This window comes from Cygnus atratus, chromosome 2, assembly GCF_013377495.2.
Source record: "Cygnus atratus isolate AKBS03 ecotype Queensland, Australia chromosome 2, CAtr_DNAZoo_HiC_assembly, whole genome shotgun sequence".
NCBI lineage: Eukaryota > Metazoa > Chordata > Aves > Anseriformes > Anatidae > Cygnus > Cygnus atratus.
In genome coordinates this window covers 53803015-53823382 of record NC_066363.1, presented here as the reverse complement: position 1 = coordinate 53823382, position 20368 = coordinate 53803015, and the positions used below count along the sequence as shown (strand labels likewise).

Below are 20368 nucleotides of genomic sequence, written 5' to 3'. Positions count from 1 at the left end.
CTGCTGCTTCTGTCCCCAGACCACTCCTAAGGTGGCAAATGATGTTGGATTTCATAGTGAACCTGAACTAAAGACGTAGAAGTTGCAGTGGTAAAAGATCCGTAAGCTTCATAAAGCCAGTCTATATTACAGTATCAACACTAAATCAAGAGCTCTGCAGCTCACAGTGTTGTTATTAAATTCTCTGGCAATTACGGAGAGCTAGCACAGCCCTTTAGAGAAGGGACTACTCTGCTCGTCTGCACACTGGCAGAGCGCTAGGGTATTTTGCACCTAGATGCTAACACTAGATCTAATGCTAAAATCCGGTGCTAATATCTATCGACACATGAGAGATGTATCTGCACTGGAGATCTGGTGGCTTGGAGCTCACTGTGGTGGTGGGGGCGAATGGGCCCAAGCTGCAGCGAGCAGCCTGGCCTAGATGGCCACGTGGCAGGGAGCATGCCGACGGCACTCCTGGAGCCTTTCTGAGGCCTGTGAGCTGGGGCCGGTGACCACACAGCACCCAGCTCCCTGTGGCTGGTACCTCAGGGCCTTTGGTATGTATGCAACTTTGTTTGCAGTGCCTTCGGGGTGGGGAGAGGGTTTCTCAGTGCTGCACCTCCCTTCATGGTGCAAAAGCAGAGCGAATGCTTCCTTGCGGACCACTGTCAGGTTGCATGCAAACAGAGCAGCCCACTATCCTTTGGCTGTATTCCTCCCATTCATTTGTCCGTAACTTATTTCCTCAAGGTGTACCTGACTTGGTGATTTGGCATTTTGTCATTTCTTCTAAGACTCAAAGGCCAGACCGAGCCAGTCCAGAAGGCGGGCAGTATTTTCTCTGGTCAACACTTTGCATCCGTGCTCATTACTTGCCCGCCGGTCGCTGCAGCTTATGGCATGGCAGAGACGCATGTTGAGAGAAGCAAGAGGGTAAGGAGCGGGCACTGGAGCATCGGTGAAGCGTAAGTTGCCCTGCCGGGGGAGCGTTTGGGAGAGGCTCGCAGTGGTCTGCGTACAGCTGGGAGAGACGCGGGGGGATTTTGATGAAATGCGTGCTGAGGAATCCAGAGGGAGTTAGTACCCAAACATGCGTGGTTCAGCCCTGCCTGTCTTGTAGTTCAGTGACGGTATGAGTCAGAGTCGCTGTGGTCTGAATGAAGTGGAAGGTACTCTCTACAAAGCAACTCAAGCATATGCCAAGGATCCGGATAAATAAAACTAATTCAGAAAACGGGAGTGGGATGCGGGCTCTTGCTCTACAACGCTTTGCAGTTCTCCACAGTGAAATGCAATATGGCATCTTAAATAAAATCACCCTCTTCTGACTCTCACAGAGGCTGCTTCAGAGCATTCCCTGGCTTCCAGCACAGTTTTATTTCCTCCCCTAGAGAGGCAGACCGGCCTCGACCGAGCAACCGATTTCCACGCATCCCTCAAACCAGCGTTCCCTGCCATTTCTGAAGGACGGCGCGCTTCGCTAGCCGTTTCTCCCCTCCCGGTTAAACAATATAGCGTTGTGTTTTTTGTTTTCTTCTTTTTTTTTTTTTTTTTTTTTTTGTCTCCCCAGCTCATTTACTTCACCCTGCAAACTGCTGCCAGGTCCCCGCCATGCAGCGTGCCCAAGGCAGCGGCGGCAGAGGGCAGCCGGCCGGCCTCACCCGGGGGCTGCGGGCCGAGGGTAGCCGCGGGGGGGCACCCCCCCGGAGCCCCCCAAACCCCGGATCCCCCCACCCCGGGTCCCCACCACCCCCGGGGCGGCCCCGCAAAGGGTTAAGGCCGGCTGGGCCCGGCGGTGCTGCGCGTATGCAATAAGCTGTGCGGCTCGCTTGGCCGCCTGCCAGAGTGTTGCCTTGCCTCCTCCTCCTCCTCCTCCTCCTCCTCCTCCTCCTCCTCCTCCTCCTCCTCCCTTCCCCCCCCTCTTTTGCATGAAGTCGGATCCTTGAGCTGTTGCAGAGGCAGCCAACTGCTCCATATTTGGCTGCTCTTACACATTTACATACTGGAGAGCGGAGAGGGAGCGGGCGCTGCACCGCAGACATCATTTCTACTACAGCGCCGGAGACATCCCGGACCCGTGTCACTGCAGGGGGAAGGAGCAAAACAAACAACACCCCCACCACCACCACCCCCCCAAAAAAAAAAAATCAGCCCCAAGCCCCGTGAGCCGCTAGGAAGACATTTGTGTGCGAGCCTCTGTCTGACCCCCCCGCCAACCCCACCTCCACTGACACTTTACAGTAAGTGCCTTTTTCTTCCTCCTCTGCTTTCTGCCTGCCCCCCCCCCGGGGTTCCTTCCCTTGTTTAGGCTGCAAAACCGCCGGCGATTTCCAGCTGGAAAAACACAGGGCCGGGGTTTTTGGGGTGCTGCTGTGCAGGGGGGGGGGCAGCTCGATGCGGCCGGCCCCGGGCGGGGGCCGCGAAATGGCCGAGGGGCGGCGGGTGGGGGGGGTCCTCCTCTTCCTCCTCCTCCTCCTCCTCCTCCTCTTCCTCCTCAGGCCGCCCGGGGGGTGAGGAAGCAGGAGGAGGAAGAGGAGGAGGAGGATTGCGGAGGGGTGCCGGTGGCCGCGGGGAGGGTGGACATTTTGCGAGCGGCGGCCTCGGGGTGTGTGTTTGTGTGAGTGTGTGTGTGTGTGTGTGTGTGTGTGTGTGTGGTGGTGGTGGGGGTGACACGGGGTGTGTGTGTGTGTGTGACACGGGGTGCGGTGCGTGACGGGGCGGCGACACTGCGTGTGTGTGTGTGTACGAGTGTGTCAGGGGCACGCACGCACACACACACACACACACACACACACACACACACCGCAGGGGGTGGCCGTGCGGGCCCGGCGGGCGGGCCGGGTGCCGGCTGGGCCGGCGGCCGCCTCCCGGCGTACGTAGTACGGGGCTGGGCGGCTGCCGGAGGGTGAATGAAGCGAGGAGGCGGCCGAGGAGGAGGAGGAGGAGGAGGAGGAGGCGGCGCTGGGCCGGGGATGTGCCCGGCGGCAGCCCCGAGCCGCTTCGCCCCGGGCCCAGGCCGGCCGCTGGACGCCACCCGGTACCGCCGGCCGGGGGGAGCGGGGCGGGGGGGCCGGCGGGGACACGGGGACACGGGGACATGGGGACACAGGGACAGGGGGACACGGGGGCAGGGGCATGGGGAGGCCGCCCCCCCTCCGCTCCCTGCCCGCAGGAGCCGGCGGCGGTCCCGGGCTCGGGCTCGTCCCCGCCGCCGCGTTGGGTCTGGCGGTGGGTTTTGGTGGCATCTCTCCGTTTCGTTTTTATTATTTTTTAAGCCTAAAGGGGTGGTAGTTTGCCGGCAGAAGAGGAATAAATGACCCCCCCCCCCCTCCCTTCCGTACGTGTTGTGGGTGCTGGGTCCGTGAATGCGATTCCTCGGGAGATTAAAGTCTAATTTAAAGCGTGCTGGAAAACGCTGGCTCCTGCCGTAATAGTAATAGCGATAATAATAAAATGACAGAATTGGGAGCGATTTGCGTGCTATTGAAGAGGAGGAATTGCTGAAGAGTAATAATAGAAAAGAAAACAAGTCGGAAGCCCGTTATATAATGCACTGTGTAGATAACAAGAACGACAGGCTATTTTTATTTTGTTTACCGTATGCCGTGTAATAGGGACTCCTCCAAGCAGCATCTCTCTCCCCCGAGCCCGAGCTCCGGCTAGGATCGGGCGAAATTCGGATCGTTCCTCCTGTGCCCAGCTGGAGAAACTCGGGTTTGTAAAATGTTCACCCTCGCAAACGTTTTCTTTGTGCGGATGGGGAATTGTGCAGGTACATGACCTTTGCTTGGAGACCTTCTCCGTTTCATATGGTAAAGAAATTCATATTTTGCAAGGCAGGTTACACTTTAACCTTTAATGCTCACGGTTATGTGTTTTATGCAGTAAGGGTTACTTTACGTGTCAGATGTGGTCAGGCGTAGTGAGTTGCTTTGCTTACATACTGGGAAGTCAAGGACTTTTAATTTCAGTTTCGAACGAAGCCTTCCACTACAGGAAAATCCAGGCTTCGCCTTCATCCCTTTCTGCTCGGCTGGTGCAGGCGGTTCAGTTCCCTGGCGAGGGCTATGAATGGGGGAGAGGGAAATTGAGGATGGCCGAGGAAGGCGCAGTCATTTTGGAGATGCTGCGGGGTAGTAGTAAGTTGTAATCGTGTGCTGTCGCCCCTGATGTGTCGGTACAAGCCGTCCAGTCGTTGCAGGCAGCTGCTCTTTCCGAAGGGCGGCTTTCCCCGTCCCCTCTTACATGCCGCAGAGGCTGAGAGCTGCTCCTCCGCGCCCGCCGGTCCGTCTGTCTGTCTGTCTCGTCATGCAGCTACATGTCAGCGGTGTAGGCTTGCAGCGCTTACTCCAGCCCTGATCAGTCATGTAATTAGATCAGGCTGCCATGGTAACAGACAGGATTCCTCGTCCATTCAGGTGTGCGTGCGTGGCGTGTGCCCGGGCTACCTCGAGCCCTGCGTGCGCCGTGTTTGTGCTGCGCGGCCGCCTCGGCTGCTGGCTTGCCCTTGCAGAAAATTGAAGGATGCCGGCGATCATTTCCCGATGGCTGAACTTCTCGGGAAGGGTGTTCTCCGCGTACCCGGTGGTATCGGGCGGATCAGGCGGCGTGTGGCGTGCTTATCAAGTTAGCTAAATCCTCAGCTCCGCTTGCTTGCCTTCGCTGCTAGCAAATTAACAAAGGTGTGGTGCTCTGTAAGAATGCACCTCGCTTATAAAAGCTCGCATAAAACTTTCCTCGGAGTTTCCCTTTCTCCGCGGCTGGCTCTTTTAACCGTTCGGTGGCTGCAGTCAGTCGGAAGTTTGTGGCAGCTCCCATCCAAGCGCTGGGATTTTAGGCCACAGCCTTGGAGTTCTCCGCTCACGTGCAAGGTGCTGAGCACGTTCTGGCCAGTGAAATTAAAACTGGTAATATCAGCTACCTCTATCGGCACTCACAGCTGCTAGGGTCTCTCTGTGGTTCTCAGAGAGCACAGGGCCCTTTTATGTTTTAGGTGAAACATCATTTTTCTCATGATTAAAAATCCCAAGGAGTATATAGTATTAAAACCAATTTTCTTATCAACAAATAATTCATTTCCGATATTCTGATTTTTTTTTGCCTTTTTTTTTCCATTTGTGCTCATCTAAATATTATAGCAGTAGAACAAGAGACTTTCTGCCCCAAAGTTTGTAATGCCTTGAAAAAATATGCAGTCTAATTAGCTTAGAGCTGTGTACTGCTCTTAAAAATGTGTTTAACCGAGGAATGTCTGTCTCTCTTCGTTCTCAGTGCTAGGGCACCACTAACTTGTGCCACCCTTGCACAAATGCAGGTATAATTTTTTTAAGGCACCAAATTTGGCGCTCTGCTCTAATGCCGTAAGCCTGGAGCGACTCCAGTGGACTGGCTTGTGAGCCACTTACACGGGTGTATATCTAGAATAACTCCATTTATTGGACTTAATCCAGGCATGTAGTAGAGTAACAGAGCTCAGAAAGTGATCTGCTGCGTATAGCCATAATTTTCTCTCTCTCTTTTTACGGCAAAAAGCACTGTGGGCTTTAATAGGATTTTTGCCTGATGAAGGAGCTGCTTCAGCCAGGTGCTGAAGCGGCGAACACCTCTCTCCCAGCCACTAATCTCGTGTGCATTTACGCTGCTATGGAGCTTGGCCCGGAGGATTTCATGTCTCGATGATGAGAAATCACCGGCGCCCGCAGCTCGTAGTACCAGGCAGGAGCGTAACGCTGCCCAGAACCGTCTCAGCGAAACAGGTATTTTTAACAGCGCTGGGCTTGCAGCGGCGCACTTGGAGGACGAAGGAGGAACGCCCGCCAGCGGCTCGGCTCCTGCAGTGGCCGGCAGTCCCGGTGCAGCGAGCTGGCAGGTCTCAGCCCGGAGGCATTTCTCCTCAGAGGGGCGAGAGCATGGATAGGCAGTTTCATACACCGAAGGGCAGCCTTGACTAACTTGCTCTCCGTGCTAGGAAGGAATATCCTCCCCTCTGCACGGCCGCCTCCGCTACGGGCCACCGTGCCGAGGGGGTGGCTGGAAATAGAAGAGCCTGCTGGGGGGACCGGCTGCAGAAAGTGAAATAATCGCACGCAGCACGGCTCCTGTACAGTGAGCCGCTGCCTGCCTCGTGCTGCTTATACATATTTTATTGTAAGACAAATTACCTGTGTGACTAAGAGCATTAGAAAGTAATTATTTTCAAAAAGGCCATATATACAGAGTTAAAAGACTTTTTGAAAATAAACAGTGCAACTCTTCTCTCTTGCCCTTCTGGCCTGATTTGATTTATTCAGAAAGGCTGAAAAAACTAGTCTAATTTTAAGATACTCTTACAAGAGACCTGGAATTTCATTTAACAATTTTTTTATGTAATAGATCCAGTGGCCTAGTTTCATGTTAATTAAGAAAATAGGCATTAAATGCAGTCACCTGAAAAGCAACTAATGATTTAAACATCAGAATTTGAAAATAATTGTTTTAGCACCATAGCTAGTAAAGCAAAATAAAGGCCTAATTTTCCTCTCGCTGAAGTTGAGCGGCCCGTCTTGGTACATGGCAGCCAGGATTGTCATTGTCATTGCTCATGCAGTGTAGTTGCTTTTGTTGTGGTGTACTAATTGAAGGGGAAATGCAATGAAGAAGTATCGCAGGGCTTAAAGGAAATGCGTGTCAGAATTGCATAGATGGCCTGACGCGTTCGCTGGTTGCAGACCTGCTCCAGTGTGGGAGGCAGCTCGCGCTGGTGCGGGTTGAGAGGAGTCGGACGGTGGGGCAGTCTCAGGCCAGGCACACAGGTTCGGGATGAGCTCCGATTTGGGAGACTGTACAGGCACACTGTGTACAAGTCACAGAGTTCAGATAACAGATCTAAATGGAGGTCTCTTTGGAGGCTACCGAAACCACCTCTGCTTTAGCAAATAAAAATATAATTAGCACGAGGAATAGAAGTACGACAGGCTTGGCACAGGTAAATAGTTCAGTTCAAAGAATTGGCCTGCTATATTCCAGTGACTTCTGTGTAGGAACTTGTATACTTTTCAAAGCCTAAGCTTTGCAAGCTGAAAATCCTGACCTCCTCATTTTGTTGTACTTTTATACAGGTCTCTTAAGTGAGATAAATAAATAAGTAGGTATTTGGACGAAGGCACTGTATTTTGGAATCTGAGGTCATATGCACGTCTTGTACAGTGGTTCACGTTCTTTATAAGTTGAGGATTTTAGCTTGGTTTTGGCTTAGCTGATACATGACTCATGTTTTTAAATGTAAGAAACTTTGCAGACTCCAGACTTCTGTGAGAAGATGAAAACTGAATCGATGACCTTAGTTCCTTTTTGATCTCAGCACATACATTGAGAGTGTAATGCTTGATGCTCCCCCTACCCCGAGGTGTAGTCTGGGACGGCTCTAAAACACATGCAAATCTGTGTGCGTGTATCAGTCCCAGTCTGCAAAGTTACTTCAGTACATGTCCCAGCGAGGGTTTTGCTGAATGAGGATTGATTAAAGAACCTATCTGGAGTTAAGTATGTGTGTAAATCCTTCCATAAATAGGAACGAATAAGTATGCTCATAAACTGAAACAACAAAAATGCTTCTCAGTGAGGGAGAAACGGTCTCACTAAATCCTTTTATTGTCCCAAGAGTGATAAAAATACTTGGTGAGATTCCAAGTGAAAAAAACAAAATGTATTTTGTTTAATATGTGATGTCAGCAGAAATTCAATGCTGGCTCTTTGTAATTTTACTGAAGAAAAATTCAGAAATAGAAGAAAAAATCACACTGGTAGTGTTTTCCTTTAATCATATTATTTGGGCACTTGGGGTAAAATGCATCGCCTCTAGCATGCCGATGTTACCTTGACAAAACAGGGCGCAAGGTAATGCTACATTCGCAAAGCTACTTGTTTTTCATCTGATTTTAGTAGTCGCAGGAGTGGGTTTTCTGGATGATGCCCCTCCTCAAACAAAATGTGTTTTGTTGGCAGCAATGACAGTCATCTCAACTTGCTTATGATTCTTTACCTCATTAAGATCACATTTAGGAAAAGAGCACTCAGTCTGACTAAATGGGCTACGTTCTCTCCTGTATGTGCTCTGGCTGCGGGATTAAATCCATAGTTTTATTTGTGCTTGAGTAATAGTAAAAGCAGCCTTTCTCAGTCTTCCTTGGGGTGATTTAGCGTCTCGTAAATTGCTTGATTCTTAATTGTGTTTTTGTTTCTTTTCATGTTGGTTTCCATCTCCTCAGCTTCTGGATCAAGAGTCACATCGCAGGCCAAGCCAGACGGGAAAGCAATACAAGCTGTGAATTTATTGTTGACCCCTGTAGCACAGTGACCACCTTTGCTTTTGTTTTCGCCGTACAGAGATGCACCGTTAATAAGGTGAGAAAATAACGCCTTTTATTTCCTCTAAGCGTACGCTGTCTGCTCTGGGTTCTGGTCAACACGGACACCTGAACGGTGTGGTGTCTGCGATTACCTTCCCATGAAATGTTTGTACTTCCCTTGCCTGGCAGTAGAGGTCCTTGAGAAACTCTCGTCAGAAAAATTCCATTAACTGGTGACTCAGTTTGGTGACTTACAGGACACTGGGTTCCAGATGAGTGGTTTCATGTTCACCTCAGGTCAGAGTATGCTCAGTGGCTAAAAGGTTGGCGTATGAATGGAAAAGGTTACAGTCTTTGATTTTTTTTGTTGTAAAATGCCACGCATGTAATTATATAAATCCTTCCTGCGCTTTTATGAACATTTTTAGTGGTTCTTGTTGCTTGCAGCCTGTTGGACTTTTCCAGCATCCTGGTTTTCTCATGTGCTAAACTGTGTATGGCATGAGGATACTTGCCAGGATAGCCAGTCACTACTGACATGCCCGGGTGTCTTTTACACTAGTTTGAGGTATGTTTGCAATTTTTCTGATTTTGTTGCCCTGAAATTCTGGAACCAGACAGGATGTAACCGTGCATATCTATCAGTCTCTGCTCCCTCTCCTCTTCCTTTCCTTTCCCCCTCCTTCCCACATGGCTGGGGAGAATACCTTGAAGGAACCAAGTCTCAAGGCTCAACAATCACACTGCCAATAAAAAGAACATAAATTTTTATTTTATTTCTTTAATCTGATTGTCATTAAGCCAGCCTGATTTTTTTGGACCTGTTTTATGATTTCTGAGTGCTTGGGATTGGCAATACTGCTAATGCTTAAAAAAAAAAAAAGAGATAAAAGGTCATAAGAAAATTGCTGGTGTCTTTAAATAAAAGAAATTTAAATGTAGTGGTTACTTGCAGAAATTCTGGGTGGTTTTCTTTTTTTTTTTTTTTTTCCCTATGCACAGCCAGAAAATTCAATTACTATAGCATTCTATTTGTGAGGGGCTGACCAGAAAGTCTTCATTGTAGAATAACTTTTCAGTGTATACAGCATGTCATAGAGAAGTGTGTGGCACATAATTTACATTTTATTGTGGCTGTGGGGCAGGGTGCTGTGCTCTAAAGGGAAGTTGTCTAAGCAAGCAGTTACATGTAAAGACGTGCCTCTTAGGGTTTACAAATGAGCTTGAATGGTGGGGGTGGATTGTAACCAATATACCTCTTTGGAGCGATACGAATTTCTGGAGACTGAAAAGCCAAAGTGCCCGTGCGCTGACACATTTCATCTTTCGGTTTTGGAAGAAAACTGACTTGGTAGCAGCTCTTGGCTTGGGAGATCAAATAGAAGGAAGCTTTTTGTTATGACATGAACATTTCCACAAAGCATTTCATTTTTTTTTCAGAATTGGCTTAGGTTGTATGAAATTGTATTTATTTACAGGAACAATTACTACAGGAAAGGCTTCTGTCTCTTAACTAGAAGTAATCACTTGTAGTATATTGGTCAAATCCTGTGAATAATCACATTGTGCTACCCACAACCTATCGCTAAGTCACCTCAAGTATTTTAGCGTCTGGCGTTTCCTGTGATTGCATAAAAATGAATATATGTTACGAACATTTTGCATTTTAAAAAAAATAACCTAGTTAAGGCTGCTATAGTTGGCTCAGCTACAGGCACGGCAGGAATACGGACTGTACTGCTTTTTTTTTCCTGTACCGGTGTAGTGTGAAGTATAGCGTTGTTTTTGTGGACCTTAGAACAGGTTTATTTCTGCTGCTTTTCTTGTTCTTGGACATGCCGTTTCAGTCACTGAGTTTGGGGTACCTCTCTGTTGGCCTCGTTAGTTCTTGTTTTCTCTAGGGAATGATCAAAATCAGGCCCACTGTATAAATAAGTAAAGTAGAAGTTACTGAGATAGCAACTGCCTGCTTGCAAGCGTTATCTCTGTCACTTGATTTAACAGAAGGGAGCTCAAAGTAGTAACACGTGAAACAAACGTGACCCGGAGCAGCGCAGTGAGCAGCCACAAATAGGTTTCACAGATCGAGATCGAGCACTGTATGCTACAGCACAGCATCTTTTCCGGCGCTCGCATTTGTTTCAGGGGTAAAGGTGACAGCAGCCCGCTCCATTTCATGCAGACCTGAGTTATTACCACAGCGTCTGTCAGAGGGACTGAGCGTCGGGCACGTTTCACTGATCATGTCCAGTATCAGACCTTGGAAATATTGCTTTGGTCCTGGCGTCCCCAGATGTGTATTTCATAGCTTTACTCACACAAGGAGTCGCCTGCCTGCTGGGAGTAAAGCTGCTCTGGTGTGCAAGCTTCAGGTGTGCCCACCACTCCAGCTCCAGTAGCTTCCTTTGCAGAGTCTGCTGTGCTTTTTGCCTATTTGAGGACATTGGGCTTAGTAAAAATAAGATTGCATACATTGAGATATGGCTTTTTTTTTTTCAATCCTGACTTCAGTTAATTTTAGCCTGAGCTAAAAACCATAGAGTTATTGTTATTTGTTTGGAGCATGCACTGCCTCCTTCCATCCTTCCATGCAGGCAAATAACTCAATGCCTTCTTTTAAATGGCTGTGTTGAGAGGATTTTGCATGAGACACTGGACATCTTAACAGCTAAAGAGTTCTTTTTAATGTTTTCCACTCTCGAGTCACTTGATATCTATGAATCATATTATAGTATCGGGTTGAATTTACAGCCACAGCCTGTTTGTAAGATTTTTTTTTTGCTGAATTTTCCAGAAGTATAGCTGTGCACTACTTCATATGGCTTATTTTTTACATAAGGCATAAGTTCTGCTTTATGTAGGCTTCTGGCTGCTGTTCTCTGTAAATGAACCACAATCTATCCTTTTAAAATATTTTGTAGTGAATGTAAAGAGAGGTAATCTGTCTCTATGTTAGTGCATCCGAAGGCAAGTTTTGATTGCCATATCGGTGTTCTTTTATCATAGCTGATCTTATTTCTTCCCTCTTACACTGTTTATCAAGGCCTACAATGGCTGCAGGGCTAAATGAAGGCAGGTGGTGGAGATTTTGAACATATTAAGAGCACAAGTGAAACGAAGATGTGAACTAGGTATAATTGGAGAGTAATTAGAAATCATTTTAATTTTTTTTTAATTGTTTGTTTTGTGTGTGAGTGAATAACGCTTTGGTAAATTAAATGAAAAGATGTGAATGCAGAGTACGATCTCAGAAATGAGTCTTTGCCGCCTCCTCAGCCCTGCCCTGTCACCTCAGCAGTGACCTTTCATGGTTCTGCTCTGTTGTTCCCTGGGCAGATGCTGCTAGCCTGATGTCAGATTGATTGAAGGTTTTGCAACACGGTCTGAAGTCTAAATGGAGCTGAGTGTAGTGATCTGCCTAGATAAAAGCAGTAGGCTCACGTACGTAACGTGATATAAGCTGAGACCTGAGGTTTGATTCACCTTCCAGCATGTGCTTTTAAAAAGGTGTGCCTGCAGCTGGAATAAAGGACTGTGGAGGATCTGTCCCGTGTTGTGGCTTGCCGGCATTACCTCAGTGTGGTCTTTTGGGTGCTAGAGTAAGTGTTGGAGAGACAGTGCACTTTGAAGGGCTGAGGGCCACAACGTTGAGATTACCATCACTGATGGGTAGTTTTGTGTGAGCCTCAGTGTCTGTGCATGCTCTCCTCCTTCCCTCTCCCTTGGCTGTGTGAGTTGGGCAGGGGCTGCCTGCTGGATTTTGCCGTGCCTCGATACCAGGGGTATGCTTTGGGTTGAAAGCTAGTCCAGATCCAGGCAGCATCTGGTTTTGAGTCTGTTAGCTGGGAGGCTTCTTGTGGTGAGGTACTGCGATGGAGGCAAACCCCCAGTTTGATAATTCCTTCTTTATTTTCTAGTGATCAGCCCGTTTTGAGACTAACTGAAACCCCGACTTAAGGATTTATTGAGTCACTCTTCAGTCTATAAAAAGGACAAAAGTTTTTCTCACTCGTATTGGAGTGTGGTTGTGACTGTTACCACCTTTTTTGTTTGTCAGGTACCCACGCATGAAGGCCCTTGTAGTTTTGCAAATTTCACATTGCTGTGAGACTAGCTACTTGAAAGAAAATCAGGCTTTAATGGAGAAGGATAATTACAAAAAGCAGGCTTAATCCTTCCTTATTGCACTCAGAATTTTTGCGCCAGAGAGTATTTCCTCATTGGTGCCGTTCCTTTTCAGCATCACGTGGAGCAGCTGAGTAGGGAGTGCCTTTTCTGGTTACTATGATAGTAAAAGCGTTGGTCCTCTTCCTTAGCCCCTGAGCACATCAACTCTGGTACTAGGCTGCATCCATAGCTTTCCTCAGGTAGTCTGACAGCAAAGTGGTCCAGAACGGTTTGAAAATTCATTGTGTGCAAGAGAAAAAAATCTTGGTGCCTTATCACCCTGGAAAAAGTTGCGAGTTAATCCCTCACGTACCACTAGTGGTTAAAAACCCATAGCACTAATCATATGTAAAGCATTTTTATTTACAGATTAGTAGGCTCTACTCTGACATATGACTAACAGGGAAGCCCCTCCCTTTAACAGTTGTATGTCATCTGCTTCAGAGAACTAATTACTTGGCAATTCCCATTTGATAATTCCCTCTTTATTTTCTGATGAGTTACTTAACAGTGATGAGCTTGTTGAGCAGAATACCATGCTTAATCTGTGCTTCAGAAACTACAGTGCGGGCCTGGGGATATCATTGTTTTCTAAATGCTGTTTAGCCTTGCCATAGGAACATTGAAACCGCACTAAGACATGTTAACAGTTCACAGTTAACGGTAAGCTTAATGTGAGTGATGCAGTTATATGCCAAAAAATAAACAGGGGATGTAGATTACTGGTGCGGTTGCATTTTAAAATTGTGTCCGGAATAGAACAGTCTGCAAACAGGATGTTAAGTATATCATTTCTCCAAAAATCAAAACAAAACCTAACACAGACATAAGGAAATAAGAGCTTGTGTCAGATGTATCTCCTGTGTATCATTTTACCTCTCCACTGAAATAACCCATTTTAAAGGAAATATATATATATACATGTATTTTTTTTTTAATCACCATTTTCCTGTAATATCTGTTTGACAGTTCAGTTGGTAATGGTAGTTGTTGCCTTGTTTTAATATGAAATACTTAAATAAAATATCACTATGTTTTCTTGCTGTTACCTGTTTTTCTTTATCCTTCCCCAACCCCTTTCCACATTCTTTTGCTCTAGTTCCACAGCAACACTTGTTTCTGGCTGGGGAATGCATTACAAGCCTCACTGCTAATTACCGTGTTACAGTGTTTTTAGAGGGTACCTGAGTTCAGCGGCGCTTAGCTACAGCACCAGGCAAGGGGATTTATGGGGTGAAGTGACATCAGTCTGTTCATGGCAGTCTTGGTAAGGTCAAAGTGAGTCTATCCTGCAGATCGGGGTCCCTTTTAGACCCAATGGCTCTGAAATTCAACCGTGTGAAACCATGACATTGAATTTGATTAACGTTTTATCGTTGACTTCAGTAGAGGAAGATTTGTGGATCAACAACAGTCCCTTTGGCTAGCTGGCAGCGTTGTCCCACAGATACTGTTACCTAAAGAATTGGATTTTAGGCACTCATAAGCTGAGAATTGGGCTGTTTTTTCTTGTAGAAGGAGAAGCGTAGTATTTTGTGTATTAGCTCACATGACATTGCATCATCGGGCTTGCTGATTTATTAGATATTCACAGTGATATCTCTTGGCCAGGTACTGGAAACTCTGTCACAGGCTTATTTTATCAATGAGAAAAATGCATTTGTATGTAGTTACATGTGTTTTTTGTAAGATTAATCAGAAGAACAGTAATTTTATGAAATGTACAATTCAGAGCAGATTAATCTACTTTAATTGTGTTCATGAAGTACACGAGCTATAAAATTTCTGAAAGGGATGTTAATCAAGTTGATCAAAGGTGGCTTGAAGTACAGAATTCAAATACTAACACAATTACATTCTGTCTGTTTGTATGTTTGCTGCAACTTGGGTGATGATTTCTCTTATTTTGAAGACAAAAATAAGTTCCTTTTTTTTCTTCCCAAGTCTCGGTGTCAGAATCATTTTACAGGGGCAGCCAAAGAGTTATGAGTTGATAATTTGGGCTGATCTTCACCTGCCTGCTCAGAGGCAAAAGGTTGCAGTGGTGATTATCCACCTGTGAGTTGTCCAAGCCAGTCTCCATTCATCTTCCTCTTCTGGCTTAGCAGTACTGCTTTAAAGACTGAGCCTCTACTTAGGCAGCATTGCCTGTGATTTCAGAAGAGATTGCTGGTAAGGACTACAGATTTGGTCAATGGTATTTTCTTCCCTCAGCAAGGGGAGGCAGTGTTCCTTGTCATTAAAATTGAACTTTTACTTAAAATATTTCACCCCAGACATGCCAATAGGGGTTATTCTATCAATATTTGTGCAAGTAAAACACTACTGTCTGTGAACATGACCCTTCAACTACTACAAGATCTTAATTTCACAGAATCATAGAATCACAGAATGGTTTGGGTTGGAAGGGACCTTGAAGACCACCCAGTGCCAACCCCCCTGCCATGGGCAGGGACACCTCCCACCAGACCAGGTTGCCCAAAGCCCCATCCAGCCTGGCCTTGAGCACCTCCAGGGATGGGGCATCCACAGCTTCTCTGGGAAACCTGTGCCAGTGCCTCACCATGCTTTCAGTAAAAAATTTCTTCCTTATATCTAATTTAAATTTGCCCTCTTCTAGTTTAAAGCCATTCCCCCTTGTCCTATCACTGCACTCCCTGACAAAGAGTCCCTCCCCAGCTTTCCTGCAGGCCCCCTTTAGGTACTGGAAGGCTGCTGTAAGGTCTCCCTGGAGCCTCCTCTTCTCTGGTCTGAACAACCCTAGCTCCCTCAGCCTCTCCTCGTGGGAGAGTTGCTCCAGCCCCTTGATCGTCTTTGCGGCCATCGTCTGGACTGGTTCTAATACTTACATGTCCTTCTTGTGCTGGGGTCCCCAGAGCTGAGCGCAGGGCTCCAGGTGGGGTCTCACGAGAGCAGAGAAGAGGAGGAGAATTCATCTCCCTCGCCCTGCTGCCCACACTTCTTTTGATGTAGCCCAGGATACGGTTGGCTTTCTGGGCTGCAAGCGCACGTTGCCAACTCATGTTGAGCTTCTCATCAACCAACGCCCCCAGGTCCTTCTTCTCAAGGCTACTCTCAATCCATTCTCTGCTCAGCCTGTATTTGTGCTTGGGATTGCCCCAACCCAGGTGCAGGACCTTGCACCTGGCCTTGTTGAACTTCATGAGGTTTGCGCAGGCCCACCTCTCAAGCCTGTCCAGGTCCCTCTGGATGGCATCCCTTCCTTCCAGAATGTTGACTGCACCACACAGCTTGGTGTCATCAGCAAACTTGCTGAGGGTGCACTCAATTTCACCGTCCATGTCACTGACTAAGGTGTTAAATAGTGCCAATCCCAATACAGATCCCTGAGGAACACCGCTCATCACACCACTCGTCACTGATCTCCACCTGGACATTGAGCTGTTGACTGCAACTTATGTAGCGTGACCATCCAACCAATTCCTTACCCACCAAGTGGTCCATCCGTCAAATCCATGCCTCTCCAATTTAGAGACAAGGATGTCGTGTGGGACAGTGCCAAATGCTTTGCACAAGTCCAGGTAGATGACGTCAGTTGCTCTATCCACCAATGTTGTAATCCCATCGTAGAAGGCCATCTGGTTTGTGAGGCAAAAAGTCATATTAATGCCATTTGTCAGGCATACTGATTTCATACTATTGTTTTAAGATTCGAGCATCCAGTTTTAATGAAACAGAACAAAACAAACGCATCTCGTTAACGTGGAGCAGTACATCCCAAGGGCTGGTGGAAAGGCCAAAGTCAAACAGGTGGATCTGGGCAAACACTTTACCTTTGCATCTCCTGGTTTGCAGAACTGGAAAGCTGCTTTACCTTTCCAGTTAAGTTTTGTCTGTCTCTTCTTTCAATCAAGGATGAGTTTTAGGTTTCCTGCTATCAATCTTGCTAAATTTTCTTGGATGTTCCCTGTGATCTGGCCTGATATGTGTTGTTGATACAGCCCTGGAAGTCACTTGAGGTTTGCTTTTTGAACGTAATGGTTAATTAAATTGTGGGGTGATAGCTGACACAGCAATACGATCTCTGTAATGTGTTTCAAGGTCTGCATTGTATTTGATGGGGAAAGAGGGGGATGGTGGGTGTCGTGGGCCAATAACCTATAGTTTAAAATTGCACTGTGTCTTCTTTTGGGTAGCGCACAAGTACATTATAGAGGGACTTAAAATATATGTGATACTACAATACTGGAAGGACTGAAGGAAAAATGCAAGTCTTTATTTTGTCCCATGTTTGCACAAGCTGAAGGAATTACTCAGTCCTTGTGCCTGGTTTCTTCAGGTATGAGACTGCCACAAACCAGCTTGGGTGCGTCCTAGAATGTGTTGGTCACCTCGAGGTTATTTTGCTTGCAGCTGTGTGGCAGATTCAGGGGAAATACACTGTGCGGCGACTGAGTGAATTAAAGTAATGATGATAAACTTCATGAGTGGCATTTGTTACATGACACTGCTATCCAGATGTTGTTATCTGTTAGAGTACAGCCAAAAAGGGCCCTAGGGAAAATGAAGATGGATAGAAGGTACATAGTAAGCATCTGCAACACATTAAACAGCAGCAATCAAACACGCCAGTTACCTAAGGACTTGAACTTGCTGAACGTCACGTTGGTTGAAAGGAATGGAAGAAATGCAAACTAAGACACACTTCTGCTCCGTTTGCAGCGGTACTATGAGGTCCATTTGCCTGAGCTGTCAGCGGGCTGGCTGCAGTGTCTGGGGCTGTTTATACAGCGCCTTACTTAGCTGGCGTGTCTCTGTGAAACCAGCAGTGCTGTGCAGCCCGAGCGGCCGCGGCCAGGCTCTTGCTGTCCTCGCCTTGGGCAGCGTGAACTCTGCGCATGCTTTATCGCACCAAGGTGGTCAGTCAGGGCCAGCAGCGGATTGAGGGGTCTGGTTCCCACCTCCATTGCTTGCTTTGGTGGTTGAAGCAGAACCACAAGCATGTAAACGCAGTGTGTCAGAGCATGGCATCTGGCTTGGCTTCTCTGGGAGCAGCCAAGGCCCTCTGAAGTTTGAGCTGCTGGTGGCAGGTCAGCTTTGCTGACAGGACGCTGTTTGTTTGGTGCTCCCGTAGTCGAGTGTTAGCTTGGCTTTTCCTTCATGGGAAGAGGGAATGAGAACTTCCTCAGTCAGGTGTCATCGGTTGTCTTTCCAGTCTTTAGATGGACGTGTTGGTGAATTAGACAAATCTTTCTTTATAAAGCCAAGCAATATTTTGCCCCTTCATCCTTCTGTCCTGTTGTAGCCTTTTCCAGACTTCATTGTTTTGTGGCTGGCCAATTAATCTTTCTCCTCAGCCCCTTCCTTCTCTGCTGAGTTTCTCCTGTGCTCAGCATTTCTTGCTGCTGCCTGGCCTCCTTTCGGCTGCCTCACCAGCTTCGCTACCTGCCCGCTGCTTTGGTTGCCTGCTGGCCCTTTCTTGGGCTTGATTTCTGTGTGTATTTCTGTGTCTCTAACATCCATTTCTACTTAGAGGGTTTCAATACCTCAGTAATTTTCTGCAGAACTGCGCATTTGAATGTCGTTTCATCTACCTCTCTTCCTTCCTTGTTAGTCATAGCTGGTTTCTGAGCTTTGCAACCCTGACGATCTGTCCGGACAAGCCTTTCACTCCATATGGCCCTCCCCTTCTCCTTATGGGAAAAAAACCTTTATTTCTTCTCTGAAGCTTCACTGTGGGTGCCCGTTTCACTGGCTGAATATTGGATTTTCAGTCCTGCCTGCTCCTGCCAGTCTTCCCTGGCTTCCAGCTGCAGTTGTCTCTTCAGCTGGTGTCTTGCTTTTCAGGCTGATCAGCTGGTTGCTAGCAAATTAGTTGCATTTATCTGTTTGTATAATATTACATGCTGGCAGTTTAAAAATAACTCGGCTGTTTTCTCTGTACCTGAGCATGAGCCGGGAGCCACCCTCTTTGGGTCATTTGTTCGTAAGATAATGGGGTCACTGTTACTTTCCTATCATATCATGTGGTCTGCTAGTCAGAGGACTCTTTTATTGTGTTAATAGCAGCAGTTTAAATCGGTAACATTAGTAAGCTTTGAAAATATATTTTTACATACTGTACTGATGGCACAAAAGCAATAGCTTGGACTGTTTTTCTTGGTTTCCAGGCATTTTCATACTGGCAAAATGCTATGGTAATAGGTTACAAAACTTTTGAGATAAATTGTAAACTAAGCCAAAAAAGAATGTTTGAAAAGCACTTAATTCAGAAAAAGAATAGAAAAAAAAAAAAGAAATTGAACATGCTGTGCATTCTGAGTGAGGCTCTTCACTGAGGGAAAAATTCCTTGACTGCTGTGGAGAAGTACAGGAATGAAGTACCCACTGAATGAGTGAAGTTCACAGAAGGTGTGAAGCGAAAAAATGTGAGGGTTGCTTTTTTCCCCCACAGTTAGTTGTTGTTTTTTTTTTTATATCATTACAAGTGCTTTTGCCAAGATCTGACTATTGGCACGATAGTGTGGTTATAGTAGATTGAAAAAACAATAAGTATTTTGGTTGATAAGTTTTGGAGATGTTTTCACAAAAAAAACAAACAAACAAACAAAAACCTGTGCTTTTGACTGAAAGGAAAGCTGTCAAAAATAATGCCTTTATCTGAAAATTGATACCTATTCTTGTTATAGATAATACCAAAAGAGATGCAAACGGAAGGAAATTGTTGGAAAATATGCATTATCCAAATGGATTTACTCAGTGTATTTGACAAGAGATTGCAGGTAGTTAGTTTCACTTTTCCTGTATATAGGCAGTCTCCCAAGGTGAGAGAAGTATCTGAAAAAAAGCAACGACATGCTTATAAGATGAGATAAATTGGTACAGTGAGTTTGGAGATATGAGTTAGTACTTTTTAAATCTCCATTAAAAACAAGACTAGGCTCCATATTGATAGAGTCCTTTTAAAGGCAATGCCCTTTTAATCAGCAAACAGGTCCTCTGTGCATCAAATAATTAAAAATAGAGCAAAGTTTCTGAACAAGGCGTCTGGCAGAAGCGTCTGTACTTCCATCTGTGCATGATTAGCAGAATGTTTCATGATATTTAAATAGCACAAGCTTTGCTCTCTTTTTTATTATTTGTTGTGCTGAAGACCTGTTTGCTTGTTAAGTGGTCTTTTTTGAATAGTTACTGGCAAGGAATCAGGAAAGTGTATGAAGACATCTTGTACACACTGCAAATACCAAATTGTCCCTTTTTTTTTCAGAGTCACTGCCCTTACTATTTTTTTGATACGAATTTTACCATATCTTTCACTTGGTTTTTAAAATTTCTTACAGACCAGTTCATTTCAAAGGGAGTGTTGTGGTCATTGGCCATGGACTACAGTCTTGTTGATATGCTATTATTTTTATCATAGTAGAGCTCAGAGGCACGTTACATTGCTCATGCGCGCCGGGGTATAGTTGCAGAGTGTGTGTGGTGGTTCAGATCTGCAGCTCCTGCTAGCTGTACTGGGAGCCGTGCGTCTAATCTGCTCTGCACACTACTCTGAAATCTTACCCTTTCAGCAGAGACGTAATCAGCCAAGTAACAGCTTTCCAAGTGTTTTTGAGGCCTTAAACTGGGACTCCTCCTTGCTGGCAGTTGTTCAGCATTGGATTGTGTGCTCTCCGTCTCTGGCTAGCAACACAGCGCTTTGCAGTTGTAGCCACTGATTTCCCTTCTCACTAGTAAAATTTCCGTGTGTGGTTTTTTACAGTGACCTGTTCAAGTAGGTGTGCAATTAACACAAGATGCTGTCTAGATGCTAAGTGCATCGCTGTACCTGGTGGGGAACCACGAGCATTTGGGCAGTTGTGTAATGTGCAAGCGCCTTGTAGTTCGGAGCTGGCAGGCTGGCAGGGAGCTCGATGCTCTGATGGGCT

General features: G+C 46.4%; 1 protein-coding gene across 18 annotated transcripts in view; it reads left to right on the top strand.

The window, feature by feature from the left end:
* Positions 1-1943: 1943 nt before the first annotated feature.
* Positions 1944-20368, top strand: part of ATXN1 (ataxin 1) — a 215768-nt gene continuing 197343 nt past the window's right edge. For 6 of the 18 annotated variants that reach the window (XR_007707795.1, XM_050708625.1, XM_035549614.2 and 3 more), the window contains exons 1-2: positions 1944-2225; positions 8232-8367. The gene's annotated coding sequence lies outside the window, so the exon portion shown is untranslated. Of the gene's footprint in view, positions 2226-2500; positions 2591-2893; positions 3023-3599; positions 3700-8231; positions 8368-20368 lie in introns of those variants that run through there. The other 12 variants (XR_007707794.1, XM_050708619.1, XM_035549620.2 and 9 more) reach the window with 7 other exon arrangements.